The sequence below is a fragment of the Monodelphis domestica genome, chromosome 2 (assembly GCF_027887165.1).
Source record: "Monodelphis domestica isolate mMonDom1 chromosome 2, mMonDom1.pri, whole genome shotgun sequence".
NCBI lineage: Eukaryota > Metazoa > Chordata > Mammalia > Didelphimorphia > Didelphidae > Monodelphis > Monodelphis domestica.
Window position 1 is genome coordinate 214,175,038 of NC_077228.1, and position 7,034 is coordinate 214,182,071.

Here is a 7,034-nt window from a genome sequence, read left to right on the forward strand (position 1 = left end):
TTCATGGTTGTAAACCTAGCTCTATTGCCTTCTGGAATATCATATTCTAAGCCCTCCAATCTTTTAATGCAGAAACTTTTAAGTCCTGTGTAATCCTAACTGTGGCTCCATGATATTTGGTTTGTTGCTTTCTGACTGGGTTCATTATTTTCTTCTGGTCTGAGAGTTCTGGAACATGGCTATAATATCCCTAGGAGTTTTTTTGGGGGATATCTTTCAGGATTGGTGAATTCTTTCAATTTCTATTTTACCCTCTTCTTCAAGAATTATAGGGACAGTTAAAAAAAATTTCTTGTAATATGATATCTATTCTTTTTTTTTTTTACCATGACTTTCAGATAGTCCAATAATTCTTAAATTATCTCTTCTGGATCTATTTTCCAAGTCAGTTTTGCCAATGTGATAGTTCAACTTTTTTTTCTATTTTTTCATTATTTTAAATTTGTTTTATTATTTCTTGGTGCCTCATTTAGTCATTAACTTCCATTTGTCCAATTCTAATTTTTAAGAAATCATTTTCTTCAGTGAGCTTTTGAAACTCCTTTTTTATTTGACTAATGCTACTTTTTAAGAAATTCTTTTCTTCATTGGATTTTTTGACTTTTTCTATTTGGCAAATTCTGCTTTTTAAAGAATTCTTCTCTTCAGTAGATTTTTGTGCCTCCTTTACTATTTGGTCAATTCTACTTTTTAAGGTGTTTTCTTCTTACATCACTTTTATTTCTTTTTCCCATTTCCCCCCACCCCCACCCCGCCAAGTTTCTCTTATTTCATTTTTGAAATCCTTTTTGTGTTCTTCCAGAGCCTCAGACAAATTCCCATTTTTATTTAAAGTTTTGCCTGTAGTTGCTTTAATCCCATTGTCCCTCGCTGAGTTTGTACCTTGCTCTACCTTGTCTTCACAATAATTTTCCATATTTAGAAAATTTTATGTTTTCCCATTACCCCAGCCTTTTTCTTGGCTTAATTTTGACCTACAGGTAAGCTCTATTCCTGGGGTGGAGGGAGCACTCTCTTGAATTTCATTTTTTCTTTTTTGCTGCTATCCTTAGTTCTGAGAGTTGGCCAGTTTAATTCTTCCAAGGTAGTATGATAACTACCAGGATGAGAGCTCTAGAAGCTGCCTCCCATTGCTGATTCCTTCTTTCTCAGAGCCTGCTATTAGTTTTCAAGGCCAGGCATACTATAAGGGTTTAGGGCCTCACTGAAGGCTTGTACTTCCCAGGTGGGGCTCAGGACTTCAGGGGTAAGTGTAGGGATTCTCTGTTGTTAGCTTAGGCAGAGTCTCTGGGTCTTAATATTGTCCCGTGCCTGGGTTCAGAACCTTGAGCAGTTGGGGAAGAGGGTCACAATGTTGGTCTGTGCTATTGGTTGCAGTCTTATTACAGACTATGCTCCCCTCTCACCCTAGTGAAAGACCTTTTCTTCTTACCTTCCAAGTTGTCTTCTGCAGGAAATCTGCAGGAAGATGCTGTCCCTTTGTTGATTCTGCCTTTCTTGGCAAATGCTTTTATTGAACATACATCTTCCTGCTTTATGCCTCACCTGATTTAAAAAATATATTTCTTGTTTCAATTTCCTACTTTCATTTTCAAAAACTTATCTAAATAATTCAGGTTTAAAAAATTTAATTATGTGCTATTTTTTCTCACTATTTTTTTCTTCTTGTTAATAATAAATTCTGATCTTAGCTCTGATAAAACTATGCATAAACAGCTGGCTCAGGAATAGCTTCCATGTCCATATGTTTTTTCTTGTCTGTAAAAATACAGTCACTTTCATTTTGTGATGTTGTTTGGCACTTGCTATGTGTAACATCTATTTTTTAAAAACTAATAATATAGAAATATGAAGCTTCTCTATAATCCACAAATCATTGGTCCCTTTAATTTCTTTCTCCTAAATCATACTTTCCTCTAGGGCTGTAATGGCAAACCTATGGCACGCATGTCAGCACTGACATGTGTAGCCATTTTCAATGACACATGGCAACATGCAGGCTCAGTATGCCTCGGGGCCCACCCAGGGAGCTGTGTGCCCATAACTGTGGCCATGGCCATGCCCTAGACCAGTGGGGTGGGGTGAAGGGACTGCTCCACATTCTGGCTGTGGGGGCAAGGGGAGAGCAGCAAGGGTGGGAAGGAGGAGCATGTAAGCAGGCAGCCTGACAGGTGGCAGCTGCTGCTCTTGCAGTGCCCCCAGCCAGCCAGCTAGGGAGGGGCAGGGCCAGGCCAGCAGAAGACTGGGCAAGGTTCCAGCCCATTTGCAATGGAGGAGTGCCTGGAACTGATTACCAGACATTTTTAGCATCCTGAAAAATATATCAATGGCTTTACTCACAATTTTTCCCTCTACATACTTTTGTGAGACCTTATTCTCAGCGTTAAATAATATCAAAACCAACAAAAGAAACAAATTGACAGATGAAGTTAGTAGTACTTGCTTGGGCTTGAAGTGTACAAAATACCAACCTTCAATTGAAGATTTAGTCAATGAAATTCATCAACAAAAAAGTCACTAATAGGCAGGTTAGTTGAAGAATTCCCCCTTCCCCCTCACTTATCTTAGTTCACAGCACCCCACACAAGTTAAATAATATCAAGACCAACAAAAGAAAACAACTGACAGATGAACAAAGAAGTCACTAAGCAGGTAAGTTAAAAAATTAGTTTTTGGTTTATTAAATACAGTTATATATTACAATTATATATTTTTGTTATTTAAACTATAAATATTGTGAAATTATGTTTTTTTTTTCTCAAAGTGACACACCATCCATTCAAAGCAACCACAACTTGATAAACTATCTAGGCTTAAGGTCTAGAGTAACAAACAGGCCTCAAACCCATCAGTGAACTAAGAGGGTGTCTACTTTAGGCAAGTGAAACTTTGGGGTACCAATGGAGTGCTTAGAGCCTGGTTAGGCATGGAGGAATCTGTGATCATCCATTGTATCCTTTAAGGGGGAAATGAGGTTATTTATTATTTAAGAGTGGTTGCCAGGAATTTAATTAATTTTTCCAAAGAGTTTTATTTTACAATTTATTTACAAAATATAGAGAAGAATGAAGAAGGAAATCAGAGAGAGGGTAGAGTAAGATATCTAGACTAAGCACTAATTAATTTACTCTTGGTTCTCCTGGGCAGGGAGAGTTAGTTTCTGCTGGCCTCCACAAAGCCAAGGACCAGGGGAAGTCTTTCAAGAGGATAGATCTTTCCCAAGATCAGTCTCTTCAGAAAAAAAAACAGCAGTTAAGAGTAAGCTTTTCACTCACCACGTGTTAGTCTAGTTAGCAGATTCTTTATCAGTCTCCCCTCCAAGTTGAACTCCCAGTAGATCTCCCAGTAGAACTCTCTCTCATAGGAGCTTCCACTCCAAGTGAGAGTTCCAAGTCAAACTGCACTCAGGCAGTTGTCACCCCCTTTTAAAGGCACTTTCTTTTACATCACTTCCCCTAATTTTTAGGTCTACCAATCACAGTTGATGCTTTTGCTTTTAGGACTGCCCAGGGGCAGTGAGTTGATTGGGGTGAGTAAACACCCCATTTCACACATGGGTCACAGACCTCCCACTTAATGTATGAAATGGGGTGTTTACACCTTTGGTGATTAAATCTAAAAAATGGGCAGATCTCCCCACTACTGTAAGTCGGGTATTTACACTTTTGGTGATTAAAATCTAAAAATAGGCAGGGGTTACAATTTAATCTTCACAATCAGGGGAGAGTTAATTAATTTCATTGTTACAATCAGGGGAGTGTTAAATTTAATCTTCCCAATCCCAAACTATCACCAATCATCTTGACTTTTGTTTTGCCACTGGACTTCAATGACTCTGGAAGAGAGAGTGAGCCTAAGGGCTTTGTGTAATTTATTCCTGAGTCAAAAGACATTACCAGTGATATAATTTTGGTACTCTTGTAGTAAAAAGGACAACAACTGATCAATTTTCTCTTAAGTTTCTACCCATTCTCACTTTCCCTCCCCTTTGCATTGATATCATCAAGTACAAGAATGGAAGTCAATTTGATTTGGAGGGTCTTATTGAATTCTTTAGAGAATTTTTAAAAATACTTTGCCCTCAGCAACTGTTAGTGTTTAAATTATAATCACATTTATAGTGGTTTTCATCATGATCAAATGTCCCATGAAGTAATGTTGTAGTTTTTGTACATACAATAAAATACTGTTGTTGTTGTTCAGTCATGTTCAACTCTTTGTGACCCCATTTGGGGTTTTCTTGACAAAAGTACTAGAGTAGTTTGCCATTTCTTTCTCCAGCTCATTTTATAGATGAGAAAAATAAGACAAACAGAGCTAAGTGACTTGCCCAGGATCACACAGCTAGGAAGTATCTGAGGCCAAATTTGAGATCTGGCAAATGAGTCTTCCTGACTCCAGACCTGGCATTCTATCCACTGTGCTACTTAGCTGTCCTATAAAGGGACAATAACAGGAAATAAGATTTAAAAGGGAACCTGGAAGTCGGTACAAACTGTCACAAAGATCAAAGAAGCATAATTCACAACTCATTTATCTATCATATATTAACCAAAATTCACATCCTGGTTGTATGTGCTGAATCAGCCCAAGACATCTAAACTCTGTTCTCAGGGTTGTTGGTCCTGTGGCTTATAAATCTCAGACAAGTTCCAGACATTCTCAGTAAGACAAGCAGACTACCAAGTGGTGCTGATAATTTTGAGATGACATGGACATATTTTATATTTTGAAAAAATCCTTATCTTCCATCTTAGAATCAATACTATGTATGAGTTCTAAGGCAAAAAAGGGATAAGGACTAGGCAATGTGGGTTAAGTGATTTGCCCAGGGTCACCCAGCTAGGAAGTTTCTGAGGCCAAATTCAAACTCCAAGTCCTCCTAACTCCAAGCCTGGTACTCTACCCACTGAGCTACTTTAACTGCCTCAACTGCTCCCAATTCCAACCCATGGTTCGTTAGGGACTCTCTTTACATCTTCCCTCCCCATCTTCTTCCCCAGTCTACTTCCTTCCTTGATCATCTCATCCCTCTCACCCTGTCCCCTGGCCATCTGGTTTTATATCCCTTTCTCTTCTTTTTTTTGTACCCTCTGTGCCTTATTAAAGTATGGTTGCAGTGCCACTTCCATTTGCCATTATTGGGTTTTCCTGGTGAGTACCCAAAGGATTGGGCATACCTGTTCCCATTTTTCATAATTTCATAATTTCACAAATTATCAAGTCAATCCTTGACTGAGTTTCTAAGCCCTCACCTGGCTTTCAATTCTTTTATTATCCGTTCTTCTCTCCCTGTGGTTGGGATGCCTTTTGGATTCCAGCTCCCTTGGGGGCAGGCAAACTGTCTCAGAAGAAGCCAGCTGGGGGCTGTTCCCAAGGGAGGTTTAGAGCAGTCTTTCCTCACCCCCCTGACTCAAACTAAGGCTTAGACCTGACCTTTGGGGTCCTCCTCCTGTTCCCTCCCAGTTAGGGCTTTACAATGGAATGCAGGCTCCTCCTGTACAAAATGTTTTCTTAGCTGCTGGGGCCTCTCCTTTGGGGATCCACTGAATAGAATCGTCCTTTGTATAGCACATGCCCTCAGCTCCCCCTCCAGCTGCTGAGCTAGAGGCTGGCTTCCTCAGTCTGAGAGATTCCTTATTCCAAATGGGGCAGATTTCCTAGAATATTCTAAGAGAGTCTCCTACCTTATAGTCGGTCAGTTCAATTCTCATGGATTGAGTGATTGACCTCCTGAGTATGGGCTCAGGAAGGAGAGTATCACTAAGAAAAATAATATACTTGAATTAAAAAAAGACGATGAGAGACAATATGGATGGGGATAGATGCTTAATCAATCAATTAATCAATCAGTATTTATTAAGGATTTATCTTATGCCAGGCAGTGTGCTGGCTGCTGGGGACACAAACAAAAATGAACACATTCCTCCTCTCAAGGAGTTTACTTGGCAGAGACGCCATGTACAGATATAAATTTAATCAAAATAAATAAATTTGTTAGAGTTGGAGGGAGGCACTGGCAGCTGGGGATGGGAGGAGATTAGGAAAGGTCTCACAGTAGGAGTGGACATTTGAGCTGAGCTTTGAAGGAAACCACGAATTCCAAGGAGATAAGTAGATAAACTACTGGATAGATTAGCTGAAGAGGACAAGGCTCCTCTCAAAATTCCTACCACTGGCCTGTGTTCCATGTTATGGATCAAAATTCAGAGCTGGGCAAGAGTGATGTAGAGACAGTGGGAAGGAGGGCAGACAGAGGGAAGGAAGTGAGCCTCTGTCTACCTATAATAAGTTAGTTTTTATTTTTCCAGATGACATATTAATTTAATTACTTGTTTTCTGACTTGTTTTTGCAATCTATGTTCTCTTCCTCCCACCAGCCCCTTCTTCTTCCCCAAGAAAGCGGGTCATATGATAGAAGTTGTATATATATTATCATATGATCCATATTTCCATGTTCCTCATGTTGTGAAACAAGACACATATTGCTTACACTAGAGAAAAATTCATGGAGGAAATAAAGTGAAGAATGGAATATTTCAATTTGAATTCAGACTGTTCCTTCTATGGCTGGGTATATTCTTTTTTGTCATGAGTCCCTACATGTAATCTATTAACCACATTTCAGAACCAAATAGCCATGATTTCTGTATGATGCATACCAAACATTGAGAACCTTGGGAATATAGGAATCTTGGGGAACTTGTAGAATTACTTGAATAGCCTCAAACTTTGAAGAAACAAAGCTCCACGAGGCAGCAACAGTGGCTCAACTGATTGAGATCCAGGTCTAGAGAGTGGAGGTCCTGAGTTCAAATTTGACCTCAGACACTTCCAAGCTGTGTCACAAGTCACTTAACCCCCACTGTCTAACCCTTACCACTCTTCTTCCTGGGAACCAATATACAACAGTGAGTTTAAGATAGAAGGTAAGGGTTTAAAAAGAAAAAAGAAAAAAACATTTTTAAAAATACTAGGGTTTTGCCAATAAGTTATATTGATCTTAGAAATGGAACATTATGATCTCTTCAATA